This window comes from Vulpes vulpes, chromosome 2 (assembly GCF_048418805.1).
Source record: "Vulpes vulpes isolate BD-2025 chromosome 2, VulVul3, whole genome shotgun sequence".
Classification (NCBI taxonomy): domain Eukaryota; kingdom Metazoa; phylum Chordata; class Mammalia; order Carnivora; family Canidae; genus Vulpes; species Vulpes vulpes.
This window is the reverse complement of record NC_132781.1, coordinates 131,086,353-131,099,301: the sequence shown is the minus strand read 5'-3', so window position 1 is coordinate 131,099,301 and position 12,949 is coordinate 131,086,353. Positions and strand designations below refer to the sequence as shown.

General features: G+C 42.9%; 1 protein-coding gene across 21 annotated transcripts in view; it reads left to right on the top strand.

Moving 5' to 3' along the window:
• Nucleotides 1-12,949, top strand: part of PDE4D (phosphodiesterase 4D) — a 1,410,178-nt gene that overhangs the window by 260,791 nt on the left and 1,136,438 nt on the right. For 6 of the 21 annotated variants that reach the window (XM_072749968.1, XM_072749969.1, XM_072749976.1 and 3 more), the window contains one exon: nt 4,033-4,093. The exons of the other annotated variants lie outside the window; for them this stretch is intronic. The gene's annotated coding sequence lies outside the window, so the exon portion shown is untranslated. The remainder of the gene's footprint in view (nt 1-4,032; nt 4,094-12,949) is intronic. 21 annotated transcript variants of the gene reach the window in all.

Below are 12,949 nucleotides of genomic sequence, written 5' to 3'. Positions count from 1 at the left end.
GAAGCACTTCAGCCTAGCATCTCCAGGGCCTTCTGTTAGTATTTGATTGGGATTCTGCACCCTAGCAGCCATCTGGCTTTTACAGCTTCTTTGGATTTCTGTTTTGTCAGTTCTTCTTTAGCAAATCTGCGGAGCACAGTTTTGGTGACTTCCATCTGGAAGGTTGATGGTCCCTCCCTTTCTAGAGCACATCGCAGGGCAAAGTAGTATCCGTGTTTCTCCTACAGGGGGAGCCTGGCACTCTGAATCCCGGTGGGGTCTTTCTCCCTGGGTTGTTACTCACTGACTTGGGAACTAGCTAGGCTTCTTCTGTGCTTTTCCGCATGCACTTACACTCAGGAATTGGCCTCAAATCCATCTCCTCTACTTATCTAAGTGTTATTTTTTCAGGGTTTGACCTCAAGTTTCATTTTCTCCTGCAATTAGGGCATAGATCACGGTCTTGAGATACTTTGCTCTTCTTTATACTGTGTGCCAGTCTCTCAAATTATCTCACCTTCCTTTTCCTTTTTTATGTAAATGGATGGTCTAGTTCAGCGTATACCTCAATTTGAATCCATTTAAGTGCCATGCTTCATTTGAAATGACACGTCAAGCTGTTTTGTATCATATTTCCCATTGTCTTACCTGAAAAACCAGGTTACACAGGCAAGTCTTAGAGTTATGAGAACATTCTCCTGGCATTTTCTCCGGCTTTCAGAATTAATTTATAGGGCTTCATATTTTGTGGGCATTATGTCTCTCTGACTCTTGTGTAAGTAGTCAGTCTTCCTCTCACCAGGTATGGGACTGTGAAAAAAAGAATCAGCAAGTGAAACTGGACAATTAGAGGTTAGAAGATGCTGGTTAACCCTTTACTTCCTGGTCAGAAGGAAAGAATGTGATCATTTACATTTCTCTGAGCTTAATCTCTGTTTTCTTCAACTGAATACTGGCAAGCACTAGTGCTGGTGCCTGGCACATGAAAAATGCCTGCAATAATAGATGGATCACATTAGGGAAGGTGGCTATTAAAAAAAATGGTAACCTTATACTGAAATGGAAGTAACAGCAATAGCCTCTGCCAACTAGTCACTATCCATATCCCCACTTCTCTTTGGTGTCCTGAAATCAGTAAAAATGGTCTTGTCAAAGAATCCTTTGAGAAATAGATGTGTATCCTTGCTTGGTAAGCTGAAGTTTTAGAAAGACTATATTCCATTAATAAGGAATAATGTAGATATATGAGCATGGTAAATCTTTAAATAGAAGATGCCATTTTAAATCTAAGTCCAGAGATACTGTTTCTGAGTTGCTTGCAGGGGCGTGAATGCTAAGTGGAGGCCCCATTGAGAAAATTTCTACCTGTTATTTCTAATGGCTTTATGATGTCATAAGAAAGCTCCAAAAAAAAAAAAAAAAAAAAAGGTCTTCCCTGAATTAGATTCCTAGTTGACCTTCTCGAAATAGAGCTCTGGGCCTGTGACATGTGGTGGCATTTGCATATTAGTGACCTTGATGTCTGTCTTTTATTTTTCCCTAGCACTTACCTCATTTACCTGAAATAGCATTGATTAAAATAACCCGTGAAAAGTAAAATAAAAGAGATAAATAGGATGCCTGCCGTGGCTCAGGTGTTGAGCGTCTGCCTTTGGCTCAGGGAGAGATCCAGGGGTCCTGGGATCAATTCCCATATCTGGCTTCCCAAGGAGAGCCTGCGTCTCCCTCTGCCTGTGTGTCTGCCTCTCTCTCTGTGTCTCTCATAAATCAATAAAAATAAAATCTTTAAAAATAAGTAAAGATAAAAAATGAGATATAATCTTTAAAAATAATCTGGGTTATATAGTTCTGATGATGAAAAATTATTCTGGTCTGAGTGAAGCACTGTTTAGCTTTACACCTTATGTTTATTACTGATAGTTAATTACTTGAATTTCAGCATTCAAGAGCTAAGAAATGATATTGCCAGTGAGTTCTCGTGGCTTCTACTTTCTAGTTTATGTTATAAATTGGTGTCCTAAATTATCAGTCTGTTTTTTAAACTGTTTTGTTACAACTAAAAAGCCATGTAGCTTAATTGCATGTGTGGTTATCATTCTTACAGTGACTTTTTGGAGCTAAGACTGCTTATTTTCCTCTCTCCAAACCAGCTTCTTAGCCTTACTTCCCTACCTTGGATAGGGTTTACCTGATCTTCTAGTCATGAAGGCTAGAAAGCTCAGCTTAATTTTGAACTCTCCTTTCTCCCCCTGAACCACTCTGACTCACGGTAATTTCTTTTGGGTATGTGTTCTGCTTAGGGACCTCATGTCTAGACTCATTATCCCTTCCTTCATTCAGGTTCTCAGATAATAACCTACCTTATCACCAAGCCTTTTATGTCTCCCAATTCCGTTCATTTCCTACCCTGTCATAAGACAAAAAAGCAGTTGTGCTATTTCCATGCTCAAAATCTTTTAATAGCTCCCCATTACCTTCAAAAAATATAAAAAATTGAAGAGTATTCATTGGAAAATGTTGCATTGTTGATGAGGGCAAAGCATTAGAATCAACATAAATGTTCAAAAACAGGAGGGTCACCAAACAAAACACAATTTAAACCTTACAATGAAATGCTATTTGACCATTAGAGATGTCGGTTTTGAAGAATTTTTAATGTGTGACAATGTGGAATGTAGCAGAGAGTAATATCGAATATACCATCGTAAATATGAAATACAAAAAAAAGTTGATGTAGATGTTACCAGTGGTTACCTCTGGATCACCCAGTCCCAGATTTTTCTTTCTGGCTACAGTTTTCAAGTTTTCTACAATGAGTATACATTGTCTTAATAATCAGAAAAACTTGCCCTGACAATCAGGATTTGGAAGGGAACTTATGAATTATTTAGTCTAGTTGTTCTTAGTGTATTTCTGGACCATACACCTCACTGAGTACCTGAAGAATGATAAGAAGCTTTTCTCAAAAAAAAAAAAAAAAAAAGAACATCTGACCATAGGCAGAAAATTTGTCATAGAATTTCAGCAGGATTTGAGACCTCAGATTAAGACATATTTTACAGTATAGTTCTCTCACTTAGGAGAAAATGCAGGATAAACAGTTGCCTTTTCTCCCACAGGGGAATTGGAGGAAGTGCCAGGATTAGATGTTGGGTTTTAGCGTTTGCCCCGGCATGGGCCTGTCTGGGAGACTTGGGATCACACCGCAAGCCTCCCTCCAGTCATGTGCTTCTTATGGGCACTCTGGAAGTTACTCAGGCTCTGAGGCACCAGACCACACCTGGAGAGGTTCCCCTTAATGATTGTGGAGAGACCTCGGGGTGGTTGTGGCTGCTGCTGTTGTTCTTGGGAGCACCTTCCCCACTCCTCCTCCCTGTGAACAAGGTTTTATTAGATCAAGAGGAATAGCTTCTGAGTCACTGATGACTCCTAGAAGTAAGCAAATAAAATACGTGTTTGAGAACACTGCATTAGTTAGCTGTTACTTTCTTACCTGCCCCGCCTCCTCCCCGGCCATACTTTATGATTTTATTGTATGCTTGGTGATAGATTTTTGCTTTGAGAATTTTTTTTTCCTTCTGTTATCTGATAATTTCCTTTATGTGACCTCGATCGTGATGATGATGGCAGGGCAGAACACAGCCTCTCTGCACTTGTATCATTCATTCTGCTGGATCCCATAGCCAATCCCTGCCTGGTGCCTGAATGGCCTGCAAAGTGCAAGGCTTTCTAGAAAAACCTCTCTTCAACTGGCTTTGCATGGTTCTGTCTTTGTAAAACCTTAAGCTATGCAGTAAGTGAGGGGGGAAAAAACCCACCGCCAAGAGCAACACACACACTAGAGCCTGCCTTTTAACTGGGAAGGAAGGAGAGATGCCCTTACTTTGTCAGAAAGCCCTGAAGGGCCCGATAAATCTTGCCACAGACAGCAGATTTTGCAGATAAAGGAGGAGTGTTTTCTTTGGTGCCATAAAGCTGCAATCGTAGATCTAGAAACAGCTGTCTGATAATTTTTTCCAAGTTGTTAAACCCTCCACAATCTAATCTCTGCAGAGAGCCCTGAATCAAGATAGAGGATGGAATCCCTGCCTTGAACACAGAAGTGGTGTAGAAGGTAAGGAATGAACATTTCCTCGTATTTGCAAGTACCAGTCGCAGGCAAGTTACTTTCACAGTTGACACTCCTGAGGAAATGCTCTAGGGTAGCTGGTGCTGTCCTTATTTTTATAGGTGGGGAAACTGAGGCTCACCCGGTGCACACAGTGAATAAGAGACTAAGCTGAGTGTGTCTGTTTCCAGCTCAAGTTCTTTCTCCCGTAGAATAAATGGCTCCTGTGGTGGTATATTGTTCTGGAGTGTTCTAATGATCTTGTATGTGTATGTATATTTGAAATGCCTTTATTTATGTACTGCAGTCTCATTAATACCAGTTCAAAAATACAGAAAGGTAGAAACGTCCCTACAGGCGCCCACACAGAGAAGAGTTCTGTCCTGGTTACAACTGCTGAGAGAACCTGGTAGGTGTGAACCCTGAGAAGGATCTCCTTTCTTCTTCATATATATGCTTTTCCCACTCCTTCCCCTCCCCCAAACAAATTTCTGATGTCATTATAATCAAAATGTACATATGGTCTCACTCCTTAACTAGCTAATTCTTTTTTTTTTTTTAAGATTTTATTTATTTATTTTTGAGAGACACACACAGAGAGAGAGAGAGAGGCAGAGACACAGGCAGAGGGAGAAGCAGGTTCCACGGAGGGAGCCCGATGTGGGACTCCATCCCAGGACCCCAGGATCACGCCCTGGGCCGAAGGCAGGCACTCAACTGCTGAGCCACCCAGGCGTCCCCAGCTAATTATATTTTCTGAGTGCTTCATTCTGTCCCCTTAGTCTGGCACTGTTTGCTCTTCAGCCATCGCTTCCCTAAGAACTTTCTGGTGATGAGAGACGCAGGAGGAGTCAGGCAGTCCCTGGGTGGCCTGCGCAGAGACCAGAGGGGTCATGGTTAATACCCTGGGCTTTTCTTCAGTCCTCTCGGTCTGTTCTAAAGGAGGATGGTTGGGACATTGTCCTTTGGTCTGCAGCATGGGAGGACAGAGTGTTTGCTGGACACAGAATGAAGGAGGGTGTCCCCCGACTTTCTATTCCTGGTTCACTGAGAGGCCTCAGAAGACAGACACACGGGCGTGACCTTCGGCGGTGACCTCCAGAGGCCTGCCTTCTCCCCTCCTCCCCCTGGACATTTTTTAAATGCATTGAGGTCAGGCCATGCACCCCTGTGGGTTTGGGCCTGGCGAAGAGAGTGAGGGTGCTGCCACCAAAGGCTGGAGGCCTCTCGGCTCCTGCAGCACCCCACGGGGCTGCCCGGGGTGGTGAGTGCAGAGGGAGAAAGCCGAGCAGAGAAACGCACCCACCATTGGGAAGCTGACCTTTTTCTTCTACAAAACTTTTAGATAGCTGGACTCTTGACCATTATGGTTGCCCTTCTCATAAAATCTTATGAAAAAAACAAAAGTAACAACCCAAAACCCTGTTTCAGCCTTCAGGGGGTTTTGCATTCTTCTGCTGTGTGGGAAGCACACTACACTCTTTGCAAGACATGTGGGGACTGTGAGTAGTTTTTTTCCCCCCCTCAATTTCTCTTACATTGACTGATGTTAACGTTGTGGGTAAGGCCGGAGGGTCTGCTCTGGTCACAGCCCCCTCAACCCCTGAAACATCTGCTGGGCCTTCCTGTTGCCTTTAGCTCCCTGAGTCCGGCCTTGTGCGGCCCTCAGGCAGCAGAGCGCGCCTCCTCCCGGGCTGCGTGCAGCTGCTCCTGCCCAGCAGTTGCCTCTCTCCGGGGCAGCAGCGTTCTCGGAACTTCTCTGTAAGGCCTGTTATGTTCACTAACCGAACTGGGCCTTTGTGTCTTTCCTGAGTACGGTTGTCAGAGAAACTGCCTCCGGAAGTCCCTTGCCTTCCTCTGCGGCCCAGCGCTCGGCTGGGAAAGGAGGCCTGGCCTTCCAGAACCAGTGTAGCATTGTTTTGAGGAGCGGGCTGAGGCCTGAGGCAGGAGTGGGTGGCCCCCAGCACCCAATGCATGCCTGAGCTGTCCTGCCATCTGAGGGAAGGAGGGGTGGAAGAATGGGGAGGCTCTCTGAGGGAACATTAATAATCCCAGGGCTGGACCTTGAACTTATGTGCACCTGTGTGATAAGGTTCGCTGTTATGTGCTGCCTTGACCTGTGGTAAAACTGGGCCCCTCCACAAGTTCCCTTCCCTCTTGTAGGCCTAAGGACGAGGCACTCTAGCCAAAGAGTTTTCTTTTTTTTCTCACAGGAACCAAGCCCAGTGCCTACTTCCCTTTGAGTGGTGGGCTTTAGTTCCCTGCCAGCCTGTGGGATTATTCAACCGTGCCAGTCACATCTTCTTGTGGCAAACAGGGGGTCACCTCATCTTATTGTTACTACAAAACCTGCCTCCTATGGCCTCTGCTTGTTCACTCTGCTCCTGAATGAACCCCCCACATGGCCCCGTGTGGCAAGCAGAGGCCACCCCTGAGCTGTGAGTAAATGTGCTGTCCAGAATTGACTATCATGTATTCGGGGCTCCTCACACCCCTAGAGTGGGATCACCCCCCTCACCAGTGGAGGGAAGAGGAGGTGATCAGAACACAGTGCATCCATTGTTTCCATTCTTCGAACGTGCCAAGCCTATGTCCACTTCTCTAACCATTAGTCCTTTTTCCTGTGAGGTGCACAGAGCAGGAAACAACCTGTAGTTTTCATCATTATATCCTTAGGGTCTAGTACAGTGAAGCCTGAATGTATGCTTGATAAAAATAATTGTGGAATAAATGAATGAGTGCCTTTCAAGGCCCCTTTCTGAGTAAGGATCACAGTGTGCATTTTCTCTTCCTAGCTATCAAGTTTAAATGGTTTATCATGAAGGCTGTGAGTAGAGTGCCCAGGTCTTGCCCAACTCATCCAAGTCCTAGGACCTGGAGGATACCTCAGAGGCCTCCCAGTAAAGGGAAGAATGGATCCTGAAGACGTAACCCGCAGCCCCAGTGGTAACTCAGGGTCAGATTGATGTGCTTTTGTTGATACAGACTTTGCCTAATGTTACTGGATTTGGCAACCGGCTTTCCTTTCCACCTTTTGAGACATCCTGTTCCATTTGCCTAATGACCTTGAAAGGAATTTAGTGCCTGTCTTTCTCGATTTCATTTTGTCTGGGTTATCTTCTCCAACTTTAATTTGTTCTTGGAGAGAACCGGAGCCCATAAATGAGAGCGTATGGGGATGGGGTGGAGAGCATTCATGTCAGTGTTTTTGTGATTTCTTTAGCTAAGGTACCTTCCTGTTCCTTTGTGCTGGGGTCAAATTAGTCAGCAGACACAACTGTCTCAGGGAGATGAAGGCAGAGTCATCTCTGGGAGAATCTGGCCTCTAAAATACTTAGAAAAATCTATCTGTGATTTCCCTTTGGTTATTTTCATGAGGATTTGAGCTTGAGGGGAGTCTGAATATCTTTTAGATCTTCCGTCTTATCTTTTAAGGCTTGACATTTTGTGCATTTCCACTTCTAGAACTTTGCTCCATTTTTTATCTGTCCCTCTCAATGTAAGTCTCACCTTTAAAAAATTAAACTCCTATCTGATTTTCTCTGGGGAATCTTTCAGCTGCATTTATCTCTTTGTTTCCTTCTCAGAACTCCCCAAGGTTCTTTTTGGTTTTGTTTGTTTGTTTTAGTTTATTATCTTTTTCACATAGTAGCTCCCTGGTTTGTTAATTTTGTTCATTTTTGCTTTTTTAAATATTTCTAATTTATTTATTCAAGACACACACACACACACACACACACAGAGAGAGAGAGGAGAGAGAGAGAGACAGGCAGAGGGAGAAACAGGCTCCATGCAGGGAACCCGACGTGTGACTTGATCCCTGGTCTCCAGGATCAGGCCCCGGGCTGACGGCAAAGCTAAACTGCTGAGCCACCCGGGCTGCCCCTCATTTTGCTTTTCAAAGCCAAGGACTTGGAGGCATTTTTTTTCCTTTCACAGGGCTTTATGCAGCACTCTGCTCATAATAGGCTTTGTAAAGTTGCTGCCTCTTGGTTTGGTAGTAGGAAGCAAGTAGAGATGCCTTCCATGAGGATGGGTGTCATTCATTAGTAGACAAGATAACACAACTGGAGTGAGTTTGTGTGAGGTTACACTAAATGGATTCACAAGGCACCCTGAGCTCTGTTTGTTGAAGCAGTGGAAATACACCATGAAGAATTTTACTCCAAGAACAGTTTGGCCAGGCCGCTTCCCAGACAGTGCTACGTATGCTCTGCTTTACCTGATTTGTAGGGCTCATGCAAACTGTGTCTCCCAGTGCTCGTAGAGACAGTGACTCTGGACATATTACTAATTCTTTTCATTAGTTTTTTGCCAGATTTATAATCTGCTCTTGTGACATCTCTCACTTACAAAAACAGTCAGACTCAGTAGTTGGAGGAGCATGGGTAGAACTTGGGAGTAGTTGGGTTAGAACTTGTATGGAGCATGTGGTCACTGTTGCCTCAGGTGATAAGGAGCCCAAGGAAAAAGGAACAGAAAGAATGAGTCAAAACATTATTTTAGAGTCTTGATTTCCAGTAAAGCAATAAGGAGTTAAAGGTGTTTCTCTGCCAGTTACCCTAAGACATCTGCTTTAGAGACTTAGCAGGGCTCTCTCTGTGGGGTGATTGGTTCTAAACCTCATCAACAAAGGCTTTGTCGCTTCATCGAAGTAGGTGTAGCACAGGTGGGTGTTAGCACAGAGGGTTGTATGAGAAAACCCACCTCAGCAACCAGCACTAATTGGCTCCCCCGGGAAGTCCCAAGAGAAGCTGTCAATCACAACGACCGAGTTTTTGTTTATAATTTCTAGTGATTTCTCCTCTACTGCTCTTTCTCCACCTCCATCCAGACTGTCTCTCCTCTTGCACAAATAACAACAGAGCACAAAAAATTAGAGAGTCGAGGCACATCTTGCTTTGATTCCAGCTGTATTTTTTCCTCCACTTTCCATTCTCTCCAGGGTTATGTTTCAGAAGGAGAGGTGAGGTTTTCCTCTCCGCCCCTCTGCTTCCCACCACCACTGTTGGTATGGAATAAATACCGTATCATATGGGAAGGATGCTCTCACAGGTGTATCTGACAAAGCTAAGGAGGAGTGTTGAAAAGTAAGTGTACGATGTTTGTGCATTTTAGAAGGTGATCTCTGGTTTCTCTAATGTGACTTACATCCTGCTTTGCTGAAAGCTGGAGATGATCCTGGGCTCATTGACATTTTTGTTAAGCCATTACATTTTAAGAGTCGATCGCAGGTCAAGGAAACCCTTGTCTTTCTGCAGGATACTGGATTTGAAATAAAGAGTGGCTTCCTGGGGTCCAGGGACTCCTCCATTGAGAAGGTGATGGCATTAGTAACTTCCATTTAATAGGGACTTCACATGTGAGGAATTACCATGATCCTGACTTTACAGGAAGCAATCGAAGGTCATGGGTCAAGGTCCCACAGGAAGTGTCAGGGTTTGGGATCCTGCAGGGAGAGAGTCAGGATTCGACCTTGGGTGTCCTTGACTCCAAAAGCCTAGACTCCTTACGGGATACAGGGTGCTGCCCCTTTCCTGTATTTTTTTCCTAAGTCTTTTAGCCCCACTGACAAATGATTGAAATTTGTGATTAGACCTTCCAATGTTTGAAAGACAGGACCAACTCAGTTGATCTGAGTTAGCTACATCTGAGTTAGCTACACCTGGGTTAGCTAACCCACTCTACAGTTGTGTTATTTCGCGTTCTCTGTTTCAGGCCCATAATGCAGCTGGTGTTGTTGCCATAGCCAGGTGATGATGAGCTTTGTGGGTAATGATGGTAGATCCCATGGGCCTTAGTACACATATATCCCCCTCTTTCTTTCTTGCACTAAGATGGAAGATTAGTGAGGTGTCTAGAGAGCTGGGTGGAGCTGTCTATGGCAGGATTACACAGACTGAACTGATGTTCTGTCCCTGACCTAGTGATAGGACATGATTAGCACCAGGAGGACACAGGGAGAACTTCGTCTCTTCCTGGTGAACGTGAGATATAGGGGAGTGTTCAAAAGAATAACAAATTGCAGAAACATTTTTATCTGTTTCATGCACTCATGGGGCCCAAGAAGTTGTCAATTTCTTCTTATTTACTTCATTTGAGAGGTTTTTCTTCTGGCTTGTGCTGACAAGAGGATCTGAGCTCAATCGAAGCAAATTGATTTTTAAAAGGTCATTAAAATCTTTAAACCTGGGGCATTATCTTTAGGTTGTAAGTGCTAAATTCAGTCTACCCCCTTGTTTCATGATGAGCAAAATTAACCTAGAGACCTTTAGAACTAACTAATTTGGATAAGCCGAAATCAGACATATACTTACTTTAATAAGATGAATTTTAGTGTTGCGGTTATTTTTATATTGTTTTAAAGTGAAGTTAAATTGAATAGAAAGGCTGTCGATTGGGTTCCACACTGAAACATCTCTAAAGCCTTCTCAGAGTCATTTTCTTTTAGCAGCTAATTTTAAAGAGATATTTAGGGGAGGGTATATGGGAGAAAAGGGATTAGGTCAAAATTTCATGGATTCTGATTTGCAGTAGAAAAATTGATTCTGAAAATCTAAGTTCAGAACATTAACCAGAGCACTTCCTCTCTCATTTGGCTTGGCCAGCAATTACCATCCCAATATTCAGAGTTGTTTGTATTTGATCAAGAAATGGGACACAGAAACACACATGTAATTGAAATCATATTTTAGCCACGATTTTTACCTTCTATTGTATTCCATGTTCAAACAATAAATCTCTCTTGGAAAAAATTCAGTATAATAACTTGTTGCCAGCCTTACTTCATTTTCAGGTCTCCCCAAAGATAGGCAGAGATGCCAGTAAAGAAGAAAATGATCAAAAGGTGAGGCAAAGAAGTAGAATGTGAGGCAGAGCCTTGAGAGCAGGCAGGCAGGATGGCCAGCCTCTGACTCACAACCTGTCTTGAAAGGTTGGCAATGACTTTGAAATTTTATCAAGTCCATCTCTTTTCTTTCAGGCAGGACTGTGCATATCGCCTTCCCAGTGGATGATAATCTGTCCTTTTTGTTTAATGAAAGTTCCAATGTAGAGGACACCAGCCCCCTCAGGAATTTTTCAGAGAAGGATTCTGTTATTGTTGACTTTTGTTGTTAATTCCCCTCCTCTGGGATAATCAACTTCGTATGAACAGAGTTGCATCCATATAAAGTCCTTATCTCTGGTGCTCGAACAGGTTGACAGAGAACTTGACCACCCTAGAGAGCAACTGGTCTCATCCCTTCATTGTGACTAGTATCTCCTCCACATTGAGAAGACAGGCTTTTCTATTTTAAACAGTTTATTTATTTGAGAAAGAGCATGAGAGAGGGAGAGCATGAGCAGGGGAGGGGCAAAGGAAGAGGGAGAAGCAGACCTCTGGTGAGCATTCATGGGCCTCATCCCAGGACTCTGGGATCATGACCTGAGCCAAAGCAGCTGTTTAACTGACTGAGCCACCCAGGTGCCCAGGCTTTTTTTTTTTTTTTTTTTTTTTTTTTTTTTAATTCGTGTTGTATTGTTGACTTCTGCGTACTTTAGACCTTCCCCATTTTTTTTTTTTTTTTTGCCAACTCTGTGTATTTGTAGTATTTCCCTTCTCTGTGCTAAAATAACGCTGGTTTTGTCAGTCAGTACCCAAAATATGTCAGTACCATTGGTGTCTGTGATTCCAGGCCATAGGATTAGCGTCGTAATGACTTAGTGTTCCGGGCTCCGGCCCTGTTTCTGCCACACCTACTGCTATGACTTTGGCGGGTAATTCACAAAGTGTCTTTGAGCCTCAGTTTATCACTGTTAAACATGTGGCTGGTTTAGAGAAGCTTTTATTCAGTAAATTTTCCAAGAAATGTTAATACATATAAGAAATGGTTCGGGTTTTCGATAGGTGGTAGTGATGATCATGGTGGTGGTGCTGGGGTGAGCACGGATTAAATGTACCCAAATAATTTTTGGGTTTTTTGTTTGTTTTACTGAAAGACTTGATGCTTAAAAAAATAGTACATTGTTAATAATCATCAAATCTTCAGAAAAGGTTTCTTAAATTTATCCAATTATGGTTCTTTCCTTTTACTACTGCTTCCGTGTTACCCACTTATGACCAGGCTCATCTGCAAAGTAAAAGTAGCCACTCTTTCCTTAGTACTCATCCCAGGAAGGGAATAAAACTGCCAGGAGAGTCTTCAGAGCTCTATAGGTAAACTATAGGTGATAGTTGATGTATTTTGTGATTTCCCTTTTGCTTTATGAGCTGTTTGAAGGCAGGGGTCTTTTCTTACTCATCTTGTGTAAAGAGAGTCTGGTTTAGTGCTTGACACCAAAAGGTATTTAATAAATGTTTTGAATTAAGTTAAATTGTCCATTAATGGAAGACACTGCCTTGAAAAATGTTGAACTTGCTTGTCACAGAAAATGTTATTATAAACTGGATTTTTGAAATGGATGGAATTTGTCGTCAAGATGATATCTAAGATCAGGAATTTATGACAGTTTCCTATGGTTATAAATACAATATCACAGTAACACTACTCATAGATAATCTCTAGTAGATTAGGAAAGGACACAGTACACACTTTGTAGGCAGTTCTTACTAGTAAGCTCCTTTCCTTGATCTGGATAAATTTCCTGATCGCCTTGAGTCCAGATTCCTCCTGGGAGCATGGAATTATTAACTGGGGAATTTCATCCAGATTAGAAATACGTAAGAAGGGATAAGACCCCCATGAAATTTACTTCATCTTTCATCTTGTATGATGCCACTGTGTTCTGAGGAATTCAATTCAGTGAATTTATCATGAGTTTATTTTTCTATTTTGCTTTTCTATTACCTGGCTGTATTTCTTACAAGCTTCTGGAGAGTAT